General features: G+C 40.3%; 1 long non-coding RNA gene across 1 annotated transcript in view; it reads right to left on the reverse strand.

Moving 5' to 3' along the window:
- Positions 1–10,467, reverse strand: part of LOC121880801 — a 41,498-nt gene extending 31,031 nt beyond the window's left edge. Inside the window, exons 1-3 of the long non-coding RNA XR_006091645.1 lie at positions 10,378–10,467; positions 10,145–10,264; positions 9,898–9,950 (exon numbers count right to left, since the gene is read on the reverse strand). This is a non-coding gene — a long non-coding RNA (uncharacterized LOC121880801). The remainder of the gene's footprint in view (positions 1–9,897; positions 9,951–10,144; positions 10,265–10,377) is intronic.
- Positions 10,468–13,254: the final 2,787 nt, after the last annotated feature.

The following is a 13,254-nucleotide window of genomic DNA, read 5'->3' on the forward strand; positions in this document are numbered from 1 at the left end:
TGTTTATGGCTCTGGAGGAAGAGCCTCCATGCCTGCTGCTCATGTGAGTTATTGATGTGTGTGGAGTGTCTGTGTGTAATTGTGCTGCGAGGTGTCCTGTCTATAATCAGGTCATTACATGAAGCCCTGTGTTGACAGACAGAGTCCTTGCTTGTGAATGTGTCACTGATTAAATGGGTCTGATTGAAATGCGTCCCAAGCGATGGGCTTGACCCATAAAGAGCCACCAGGGCCACACTGCCTCATTGCTTCTGTAACAACCGCTATATTTTAAGATGTTTCCTTGCACACAGACGTGCACACATGTGCAGCACATCAGCTGAACAAAGCTTGTATTGTGCATGGATACAGTATGAGCACTTGAGGCAAAAAATGTCAACATGACCTACATGTGGGATTAGTTTTCATGCTTGAGTGAGATGCAACTTTGCAGCCATAATATTACATCATGACTGTGTTTTTTTAGTTTTGGGTGTTTTTGTGATTTTTGGAGAATTTTTTTTCAAATTTTCAGCATTTCCACTTAGGTTTTTTATGTGCAAATTGAAAATGCACATAAACACAGTGTGAGAGCAGTGGGTATGGGTCCCCATATGAAAATATGTACTACTCCTGCAGGTAAATAACAACAGAACCATTAACTAAAAGCATGTTATTTGTGGTAGGTAATGGATCATCAATCTCCCTGTCTTCATCTTTCTCCATCAGTTTCTGTCTTAGTCCTTCTCTCTGATTTTCTCATTTCTTCATTTAATCTGTTCCTCTCTTTCTCTCATTTCTTCCTCTTTTTCCTCTGAGAGTTTGTCATCCTGTTTCTCCTCTCAGTTTCTCTTCTCACTCTTCTCTCCTTTTCCATCTCTCTCCAGTTTAACACTGCAGTGGCGCACCTGCAGCTTTTGGATCCTAATTAAAGGATTTGACTGATTTTCTATATTTATTTTCTTATTGTCAACAAATCTAACAGATGCAGAGCCAAACCAACAATGACTTACAAGTCCTACTTACAAGCAGTGTGCATATATCTGAAGTCTGATATATCGTATTCCTCTGTGCTGTAGACGAACATTGTTGGCCAATAACTATTAAAAACATGTTAATAAGCCACACTGTTGCACTACATGACATGTTCCTTCACCACCAAGAGTTTGGGTACAGTAGTTTGTTTAGAAACGGCTACAAAGACTAATAACAGTGATCATGTTTTCAGTCGTCGGACAGTAGTTCCTTGTACGGCAGACGCCATTGTGCATGCGCGGAAAAGCGTTTCTGTTTACAGAGCTTCACTTGCTTTTTGTGCGACATAACACAACCTCTTGACTTTATACTAAGGTTCTTTACAATGCACAACGCAGTATAAATGACCTCAAGATACAGCAGCAGCTCAGTCGCTCTGCTCTGTTGTGTTCTGTCTAACGTGCTATCACTGAATATACAATGGCATTCCAACAGTTTCCGGAGGCCTAAATGATTGTGGATTTTCTCCCTATTTTTGCCTTTTTCCTGCCTATATCAGTGCTTTCCTCAGGCAGCTAAGGGATGTCGACAGGACTGAAAATATTGACTACTTTGCATACAGTTTTGGAACTGGAAAACTGTAAATATGCCCTGGCTGTGTTCATTTGGAAATGCTGGGCTCTAGAGGAAAACTGTGTCTGAGAAAAACAGGAGAGAGGGCAAATGAGTGAAGATCAAAGGTATTTATAAACCAGGAAAATTGTAGGAAATTTCCATCAATATTTAAGGATGGCTTATTGGCTGTCTGACAGATGGGGGAGAGAATGACAAGAGTGAGACAGAATAGTAAAGAGTTTCTCTAAATGTGGTTTCATCCTTTTTATAATACGCTGAATATTTTATCACAACTGTAGCAATTAAGCAGCTATAATTTTCATCCTATGTGAAGTATGGGGTCATCTTCTCTTCTCTACTCTTTTCTCTTCTCTTCTCTTCTCTTGCTTTTCCTTCTTTCCAGAAAACATCAAAGAAGCAAACAGGGTATTTAGAGATTAGTCTTTCCTCCTACTTCTTGGAAAGTGTTACCAAACACTTCATTCACCTTGAACTCGTGGCGCACTTACAGATAGCAGGCACAGGGACTGGGACTTGACTCAAGCAACTTTTCCACGTGGCTGTCAAGAGGTAATTACATTAAATTTTCATTCATGAAGTGTTATGCAGCAGTAAAACATGACCCCTAGCTGTGCACAGATGGAAAGGGAGAAGTCATGCATGTCTAAAACCGAGCTACAAAAACAGCCCTGGGGACTGACGTGTTGCCAGACAGAGGGCAAAATTTCCCAGCAAAATTTCCTTGTGAATGCCTCCAACTAGGTTACATCATTCCTGCATGCAATGCCCTGCAGAGAATATTAGCCACATAAAACAGAGCTCTTTATCAACCACAGTTTTACAGGCGGTGATGTTTGCTCTGTATGTAAATGCCTCCGCTCCTTTTTGACTGCTATTGATTGTATCCCCGTAGGGACATCTCATTCCTATCAATCAATTATTATTGGTCAGTTAGGTTTCATGTCCCCAATATCTCTGTTTATATTTCTTTTACATTAAAAGAGCCTAAAATAGCCAGGAGAAGGATAATAAAGCCCCACTCACAGTAGAAACTAGTGAGCACCTACTGAAGCATAAACAGTCTCCTTCGTTCCCTCTCACAGAAAGTCCTGGAAATTGACTGGCGGTTCAGTGTGTGAAAGTGCAGAGGTGGCTGCAAGAGAACAACACATTGATTCCATCTACAAGGTGCTGTTGTTTGGGTGCAGGTAATGTGTCTGAGTGCAGGGAGAGAGACTCTGGAGATGGCTCACAACTGCTTGGTTACGTTGTCTAATGAAAGCTTCATTTTCTCTGCTTTTGGATCGGGCTCACCTCATCCATCACTAGAAGCCCATCAGTGAGAGACAATGGGAAAGTGGGGAGCCTCTGGGACTCCCTCCATCCCCATCTCTGAAAATGAGAAAAGTAATAACAGAACATGGCTGGGCATTATCACAGAAGACATCGTAGTGTTTACTGCTTTTAGTTGGCTGACAAAACCACCCCCTTTCCCACAGTTGGATTAAGATGTGTGTAGGTTTGAAAGATCAGATGTGGCTTAATGAGGTGGGTCAAACCTCAGGATCCAAACATCACACTGTAACTGCTTCTACCGTGACACATTCCTGCAAATTCTTATATTATCTTTCAGTATCCAATCAGACATTTCTACGTATTGTGGACACCTGTATTTGCATTTTAATGTTTATGTATGAGTTGCATGCTACTATGAATGGCTGCTTGGTGTTTTCCACTCTGCCTGTGTGTCCTTTAAGTGCCACAGAGACAGAGTGAGGTATAGATGGAAGAAGAAGAACCTTCAGATCCCTGAGGGAATATGGCGGCGGCTCCACTGCTACACTAATGAACCCTGACTTAGCTGACCTCTCTGGACTCCAGAGAGTGTTAGCAGCCACACACACTGCAGCCAATTAGACCCGACCCAGAGCCAAGACACACAAGATTACAAGGAAGCAGTGACAGAGTCACTGATGAGTGTATGCTATGAGGAGGGATGGTATTGTTGTGAGGATGGATAAGGTTAGATGGTGAGATGAAGGCTTTGAATGAAAATGGACATTGGCCAGTTAACAGCCAACATGATGGAGGTGAGGATGGCAAAGTCATCAGTGTTAAAGCTGCACTAATCAATACTTTTATATCAACAGTTGATCAAACGACTATGTGTAATGTGAAAGGGGTCTCTTGTAGTGACAAACCGACGGAGAATCATTATGCAACTCTCATCTCTATAGAACGTTTTAGCATCTTTCAGCTAACTGTTTTGGTTTTATGGCAGAAATTATATTATTTTGTTTCAAGAAATCGTCACTTGGAACATGGAAAAAAGACACCTATCTAAACCGGCTGCCTTACATGACCTACTCACAACGTCATGTTAGGATTGAATTGTGTTAGTTTCTCACGGTGTTAATGACTTTTAGACAGGTATTTCAATCCTGAAATGAACTGCAAAGCATAAAATTCTCTTTTGTTGTCGTCATTTTTGGCATTAAAACGTTGGAGATGATAAGATGTGTATCCTCTTCACTACATGTATTTTCCCCTGTTGCTTTTTCTCCTGTGAGTTGTTGAATCTCTTTCTGTTGCAGTATAGATGTTGAGCTCTCCTTCACCTCCTCCACAACGCTCCCTGGGGACCCCATCACGCCCACTGTCTCCCATGGATACCTCAATTCTCCCTCTCATTACTGTGGAGACCCAGCACGCCGTTTGCTCCCAGCAGGCATTGGTCGATAGCACAATTCAACCAAGCCCCCAGGAAGTGCGCTGGGCTTTGAAGCCAATTAAGCATAGTGGCCAAACTGTTTAATTACATCTTCTGGGTCTGTCACGTGATGCTATTCGGCCGAAAAAGACTTTTTCCCATGGACTTACATTGTGAAAAAGGACGTTTGTAAATCAGCAGACACTTTTTTTGATTGTCACAACCCCCACGAACTTTATTCCCATTCAAGTTAGTGGAGGGCTAAACCGAAAGTTAGCTGGCTCGGCCAACAGAAGTCTTTGGTGCGCATGTTGTATGGGCCCAATGATCAGGAAGTGTGAGCAACATCTGCGTAATTTCTTTACTGCAGGAAGTGGCTTTTTTGACTTCATGCACCACTGAGCAACTTTCATAGGAATGAATGGGGCCCCAACTCCAATGCTGTATCCTGTTCTCTTTATACATCCATGGATTCAACCAATAACACCTGCCCTAGTAGAGTCATTTAGCCAGTTCACATTCCTTTGAACGCCTCATGAGTTCCTGCACTGTTAAAGAGTTAAATGGCTCCTAGGTTTGTTTCCAGTAATGATGCACTTCACTTGGAAAAACATGTTAGAAACTTATACATGATCAATAAATTAACAGAGTTTCTGACCTTCTAATGAGCATCACATTTGAAATTTCCTCTAGCTAGTAGCTGTAAAGAGTTTTCATTACTTGATGATAGATTTTGCTTTGAAATTTGTTTCTATTATCTGCAAAATATCCCTATAATTAAAAAAAAAAAAATAACTCTGGCTCTTTTCACGGTAACCTTTCTCCATTTTCATCTTAACTGTTTTGTGTTATTCCTGAAAAAAAAACACTAAAGAAATAAAAATAAAAGGGAACATTTTCCCTTGTAACAGGTTCAGTTTTCTCCTCTGAGGCTTGGTTGGGATTTGTTATCTCCTTTGCAGAAACAAATCTTCAAGGTTGCTCTGTTATCCTAGCAGGAAAAAGGGCCTGCAGACCTGATTTATTCAATTAACCCAATCTCTGGCGTGACATTCTGTTGTTTATACGCTTGTGATTTCTCCGTAGAGTTTCCCACCTCTTCCCATTCCTCTACTCCTCTGCCTATAACTTCATAAGTCTGCCCACAGTAATACCATTGTGGACCTCACATTAAATAGCAATGTGTGTAATGTATATTATAGGGGTGGGTTTTCATGCCAGAAACACATCCAAGCAGTTTGGACTGCCTCCCATCTGAACCTACCAGCTCACTGCCTCCAACTTCCAAGAATCCATCAGGACTCTCAAATAGCAGATTTAACATCTTCTATTGAATTTGCAAAGACCAACAAGTATTCCTGTGCAACAAATCCTAGTATTTCTTAGTAATCCTCAGTAATCCCCTATCACAGACTGTTTCAACTTGATGACTCTCAACATATCATATGCACTGCACATCCTGACAAAGATTCAAACGACCTCCTCCTGGGAGACATTACCACTAAGGTCAAGAGCTCCTCCCCTGATGACTATTACTTTTCTTAACCTAACCTTTACAATGCTGTTTTAGCTCACTTATAGGGTAGGAACACTCCTCTGGGAGATCTGGTCTTGCCTTTGGCAAATTAGGATTTTGTATGACGTCTCATGGAGCCAAACAGGTTACAGTTTATCATACTGTGAGTGCTTGTCAAGTTACAATCACTTCTTGAGGAGGCTTTGGTAGTTAAGTGTCTGCGGTGTCATGCTGCAGATGTTCTATTATTTGGCGGCTTAAGCTACTGAGCATCATAGACATGCCTTATGAATGAGGCTGACATTTTTTGTGTTTAGTGAAATGTTTCATCAACAATTGGATGGATTGCCATGGAATTCGGTACAGATATTTATGGTCCCCAGAGAATGAATCCTACTGACTTTGGTTTCTCCCTTGACTTTTCATGTAGCACCACCAGCAGGTCAAAGTAAAACATCTCAACGTCAGCTGGATGGACGCATACTTGCAAAACTAAAGACGTTCCCACCAACCTCAGCTGTACTTTGTGTTTATAGTGCTAATTAGAAAATTTTAGCATGCAAACACACTAAACTAAAATGGTCATTGTCATGTAAGAAGTGTTGCACCATAATTTGTTCACCTCCCTTTATTTTTTATTCTATGCTATTTTACTTTATGTGTATTTTATTTCACTATGTACTGTATATATAGTATATTATGATAATTTGTACTTTTCACTCTATTTTTATTTTATCCTGTTTTTACTTAGTATATAGCCTATGCATATTTCATGTTAATATGTATTGCTAAGATATGAATATATTATTAAATATATTTTACTATATATAGAAATAACCTTTTTGCTTACAAAAAATAATAATTTTCTTCTTTGCAATAAAGTTCTTATCTTATTAAACAAAAAATTACATTTTTCATCTGATAATCAAATTGCCCAAACAATAATTATATATAGAGGATGTTCTCAGTGGTTGTAAATGTGCCAGTACCAAACATACCCAATCATGGTCTCAGTCACGGTCTCTCTCTCTCTCTCTCTCTCTCTCTCTCTCTCTCTCTCTCTCACTCACTGTCTGTGCGACCCAATGAGCCAATGCTCCCTAGAGGAAGCAGTATCATCCATGTGCAGAATCTGTCTGTTTGTTTGATTTTGTCCCCCAAGCGTGTTTTATATGCACTCAGATTATTCATATAGCTTACAGCTATCTGATACCAACATGTTTAGATCATACATTACAGTGCACCCAGGGGCCTTACTGTTGCTTTGATATGTGCAGCAGTAGCTGAATTGTATTCAAAGCCTGGGGCTCATTCACTGCTATCTGCTCACATGCCTGTTTATCATAGAAAGAAAATATTCTTAGGTGATATACTGTAAGACATAAGGCAGTTTATTCTATCCTTTAATTGTTAGTTTAAATGTTCATGATTTACATTTAAAGGTTTTTTTAGTCACATATGGAACATGACAGAGATTTGCTGAGCCAAAAAATAGTAGATGAAAGCAATACGCAGTGTTTCTTTTTCTGTCTGGCTGGTGTAAGGCCACTGGAAGCTGCACATGGCCACCCTAACTCAAGCTGACACCCAACATTACAGCTGCTCTAGCTCCACTCCCTCCTCTGGTTAATCCACAAACCCTCTCTGGATTTCCTCAACTCCTCCCCAGTGTTTTTCTCCCTGTTAATTATCAATATGTCTGTAGAATGGTGGATCACATTCCCTCCAAAATGTGCTCAGTTGTCTTTCAGTTACTGCGCAGGGCAGGTGCACTGGGGGAGTAAAAGCCCTCTGCTCAACGGGCTTGTAAAAATAGAAGCTACAGTGAACTGGGCTCGTTACGGTGGAGTAAGATTGAGGGGGATTTTTATGAGATGTGTGGCCTGGTGGAAAGCCGGGAAACGTACGTGACAACGCCAAGAGCCAAGAAGCATCACAGACACTGAAAGTACCCACCAGGGGGGCCAAATCCCTTTTTTCAACCTTAAAGACATTTCTGTGCAGGACTTCAGGCCCATAGGAACTAGAGATACCCAATAAAGTTCAACAGAGCCTTGACTAAAAGCTACAAAGGCTGAAAATCCTCGGTCTAAAACTAAAGCTGCCAAACACAACTACCATTGTGTCTATACCAAAACCTGTGCCCACTGATCCTATCTGGCAAATCAAATTATAGACATTTTTCACATTTTGACATGTCACTGTAGGAAAAGCACAGGTGTAAAATTCTTGATGGATGAATTCCATTTAGCTGTTTCAGTTTTAGGGTCCAGGTATTGTGCATGATGGGTCACTGTCACACTGTCATGTCTTACTGGGACACTTAATGGAACGTAGCCATCGCTAATGTTAACACCTGTGCTTTTTGAGTCAAAATGCTGGGTGTAGTTACAGTAGACTATGTAACTTTTCCTGACACTGAAATGACGACATTTTTAAATTTCTGCTTGTGTCAATCAACATGTTAATTAGTGAGCTTTAAACATCCTGGTAGGTGGATCTTTGAATGTTAGAAAGAGTCAGGCTAGTTGTTTCTCCCTGTGTTTCCAGCCTATGTGCTAAGCTAGGCTAAAATTGTCCCAACCAAACGGCAACTACCTCAGCTTGAGGCTGAGGCCGATGGGAAAGTACCATAAAGTTCAAAGCCACCCACGGCTGCCAGATGCTGGCTCCAACTGACTCCCATTCAAAAAGCGTCAACTTCTCTCTAGAAATACTAAGTCAATAATGTTTTTCAAAGAGTCATTATAGTCTCAATTGGTAATCTTTGTCCCTCTAATAAGTGTGCTGATGGTCATTTCTAGGAGTTATTGCTCCATTAATAAGATGTGAGGGCTCATAGTAGCTTTGATGTCTGCCGTGTGCCATGCGTTGATTGACAGCTGTGATTGACAGTTGGCTCACCTGCTGCTCTCCCCAGCTCCAGGTCTCAAACTGTCTGACTTTAAGAGCTTTTGTTTGAAGAATAATTTCTCCAGACACGCAACTCTACTGTGTCTGTGGTTAAATTAGAGTTGAGTTGCAAGACCCTCACATGATGCTGTCATGCAATATTTCAGTAAGTTCCTTAATATACCTGCCTTGTTGCACAATTTAGCTAAAGTAGCTAATGCGTGCTCCGGTCGATGTTCTCAGCTAGTGTTCATTTCGCTCCGAGGTAGCATTTATGTATTTCCAGAGCTCCCCACACTCCGTAAATGGAAAAGATGGTGCCAACCATAAGCTGCAATTCTTGGCTTCAAACCAGCGCCAACGCAAACCAATGAGTGACGTTAAATCTTTACAGTCTATGGTCCCAACTCCAGCTGCATACTCAATATACAGACGTGAGAATGATATTGATCTTCTCATCTACCTCTCAACAAGAAAATGGGCATATTTTAAAAAATGTTGAACTGTTTATTTAAAACAGTCTTATTTGTAAGATTTTTAGAAGCCCAAAGGGATAAAATTATCCAGTAATTTACATGGAAATGGCAAATATGAGAGGAATGGCTGAAAAAATAAATATTATTTTGTGTAACATGTTTTTTTCAGCTTTTCTGTCTGTAAATTATTGACCCAGACAATCTCATTGCGAAACACTCTTCACTATATTCTTCTTTTTGATTACTTAAAACATTTTTCCTTGTATACTTGTTTGTGATATTTGCACATAACTGGCTTCCACATACTGTACTGTGGCATGGCTCTAGTGGCATACTAGGCTCTCTTCTTATGGGCATGCTGACAACTCCATCTCCACTTGTCTTCACCTCCCTTAGACACACTGCAGGTAAAACAGCCTCTGGGGATGCCCTGCGGCTTTCTTGCACTGCTGGGTTTTTTAAGGAGATTTAAAAACCCCCACAGAGAGATACTTGATATCAACATACTATCTCTTCCTCTCTCTGTCTCTCTCCGTCTCTCTACCAATTAATACACTGAGCAACTAGAATAATGAAAGCAGCAATCAAACCCTGTGTATGTTGATTGCTGAGGATGTTTGAATGTATCAAAACACATTTATATTTCACTACAAAGGATGTGACACAGCATGTAACAGGGTAGATGCTGATGTGTGATTTTGTTCCTGAGAACATGCCAGTTCTGCTTACTGTACCTGCTGCTGTTCACATGGTGGAGTCGGACTGGAAAGGAGATCCACAGCTCCCCCTGTGGGCCACCAGGAACACCACAAGATAGATAATTCAGCTGTCATGGTGTGTTGGGGTGTGTTTTACTGCACCCCAGTAGCCTGTCTGTATGTTAACTAGACATGCACACATAAACACAGCAGCAAAAACACACAGACACACAAGATGCGATTACTCTTGTGAAGTCTAATAAACTCTCAGCCCTCATCCTACCTCTCTGGACTCTCTCTCTCTTCAGCTCTCTCTTTCCCCTGAGGTCAATGAAACGCCACGTAATGTTTGTTCGCCCGTAAACACACCGTAAAATAGATGGTCCTGAAGTGGGGAAAGGTTCTGCAAAGTCACAGTGACATTGCTGAGGGAGGAACGAGAGTGCTGATGGAGGCACGAGATTGTACACAGATGAATATTCCACTGCTGAGAAATACCATTAATCAGGAGCTTACCTTTTCTGTCAAGCTGTGTGGTTAGCCTGCCCCAGACAGACGGTGGTTAAGGTCAGGGTGTGATGCCTGATACTAAAAGTGAAAAAGTTTTACCTTCCCTGTCCTTATCTAAACCTTTTCCTCTTTTTTATTCTCTGCCATATGCAGAGTATCACGCATGCTCTTTATTAATGAGGACAGGTGTAATTTGAAAAACTAATGTTGCATCTGTATGTGTTTGAGCATGTTAATACCTTTTTTATGGAGTTACATTTGGAGACTCTCTCGTGCCCATGAGGTATATGGGATTAGTATGTTCCTCGACACCCTTACGTGTGATCATGACATCCTTGTTAGCTCCAAGCTTTTGTAATTTAGCATGAAAGGCGGTAAAAGGAAGGACAAAGTTAACACAACCGTGAGCCCCTCAAGCTCTTCCTCTCTACCTCTTCATCTCTTTTATTAAAAGAATAAACTGGCAGCAGAATTAAATTACTTCTCAAAGAGTGAGGGGAATAGGAGAAGGTGGGGGGGGGAAGGAAGATCCTGCCCCAGGATATCGCCGCTTTCTCCTTCCGTAAAGTTGAGGAGTTTTGGAGCGGAAGATTTAGAGAGAAATGGGAGGTGATAATATGACAATTTATCTGCCAAATATGAATGAGATTCCATAATCCGCTCTCACCAGCCGCTTGAGGAAGAATGGGATGATTTTTCTTGGGGATGTGATATTGCCTTCCAGTCTCACGGCAGTTCAGGAAATACTCACAAACTTTAATCTATAGATTTGTGTACATGGACGCAAATTTTCCATTTTTTCGTGACACTAAGCACGACTTTCAAACTAATGTATTTCAATCATGATATCTTTCATGCCTGTCAGTCGGGACTCAGGAGCACAGATGCTTTATTGTCTTTTTCTCATTTGTTATTTGTTTTTTTTAACTATAACCGCTACATTACTCATTTAATCACAAGATTTTATTCTTGTTTTTATTTCTTTATTTTAATTTTATCAGTCCATATCAGCCCAGTGGGCGGACAGGAAGACCTGCCCGGAAGTATCTTCCTCACTGACAATGTGTTAAGGTTTTCTTTTAATGAAGTCTTTAACATTAACAACACAAGAACACAAAAGAATCCTTGATAACTCAACAATAAAATAGGTTCATGTAAATCATCATCAGTTTTAATTATGTCTCCTTCGATTATGAGAATTTGTTTTTGTTAGAAATCAAAGACTGACAAAACAGAGTTAATCTATCATATCTTGTCTCTGTCTCCTTCTTTCTGTCCAGGGCCAAATGACCCTGAAGCATGCCCAGGCTGAGCTGAAGACCAAGTAGGCAGAGGTGAAAAAGATGGACAGTGACTATAAGAAGTATCAGGATTCCCTGCAGGCTGTGAGAAGCAACAGGGAGAAACTACAGGCTGAGCTAGCCAAACTCTATCAATAATACATGCAGTCAAATAGGTTAGAAAGGTTTCTTGGTTGGGCATCGTGTCATTTTTGGCGTGCAGTGAAGAGAATATGGTCCTAATTTGACATGCAGTATGGAAAAAGCACCTACATCAGCTGGTTGTCAGCCTATCATTACTTTTGAACTCATCACACACTATCCAAGAGAGAAAAAGTGTCCTCTGCTCATCCAAGTTTTGGTCGAATAATAGATCAAAGTTTTCATGAAATTGGCTAAAAATGCTGTTGAAAATGCTAGCCAAGTAACATACCTGAGTGGAGTGTGGTTACCTAGCAACAACAAACTGGTTTTCTGGCTTCACAAATCAAGAGAGTTTGCGCACTTTGGGTTTCTTAACATGCAAAGTGTGATCTAAATGTGATCCTACTTTAACAACTCTGTACACTACACAGGATTTTTCATACATGGGCTAAAATGTACAGCATTTTTGACAATGATCTCATCTAGTTTGTTTTTCCTCTTTAGACGCTGTCATCAGCACATACAAAACAACACACCCGAAAGTAATGGAAACCATGACAAAGTACCTGAAGTATACACCAGAGAGAATTGGGGGTGGTGATAACTGTAAGAAATGAAAACTCTCCCTTAAAGATCAATGCCACTTAGTTTATAAAGGGTTTGAAGACCCATAGTTAGTGTTGTTGTTAAATTTTTGTTTTAATGACATTCAGGAGAAAGAAGTCAGGATTTAGGTGTTGTAGTTATGTAGATGTGTTTTCCAACACTCCATTTTTGCATAAAATGGTGGCTTTAATAAATAATAAAAGTTGCCTGGAGTGGAACTTGTTTTTGTTTGTTTTGTTACAGTTTCATGTTTTACTGTTGTCGTATGAGCAGTTCCTCCCTCTCTGAATAAAAAAATATCTATTTATATTCTAAAAAAGTGGTTTGTGTTTTTGTTTTTATACAATGTTTTTTCCCCCATACAATGTGGAACATCCTCACTCCTGAATTGCAACAGCTGCTTTCTCTCATGTTTATTCAGAAAGGTGCCATAATCTCTTTTTCCAGGGAGTCTCATTTAATCACATTCAAGCTTTACTGAGTTATTTAGAGGTGTTTATTTTTGTGTATATGGATAGTAATATTGAAAGTTAGGCACAGCAAGTTGCATACATGTAATCAAAACTTGAACAGAGTACTGAAAACATGAAATATGTAAATCACTGATTCAGTCAGTATTGTCATATGTTGATCCAATTGCAAACTAGATTATGATATGATTTCATTCACAATTGTGTACAGTTGCAGTTCCAGTATGAATATAAACTTGTAGCATCACTAATACTATTATTATAGTAATTAAGTGTATCTGTGAATCGGAATGGATGTATTAGCCTCGGCTTGACACACACTGCCCAGCGGGCCACTACAGCTTTATGTTCTGAGCAAGTTAGCTGTTGGATGCTAATCACCG

Source organism: Thunnus maccoyii, chromosome 16 (assembly GCF_910596095.1).
Source record: "Thunnus maccoyii chromosome 16, fThuMac1.1, whole genome shotgun sequence".
NCBI lineage: Eukaryota > Metazoa > Chordata > Actinopteri > Scombriformes > Scombridae > Thunnus > Thunnus maccoyii.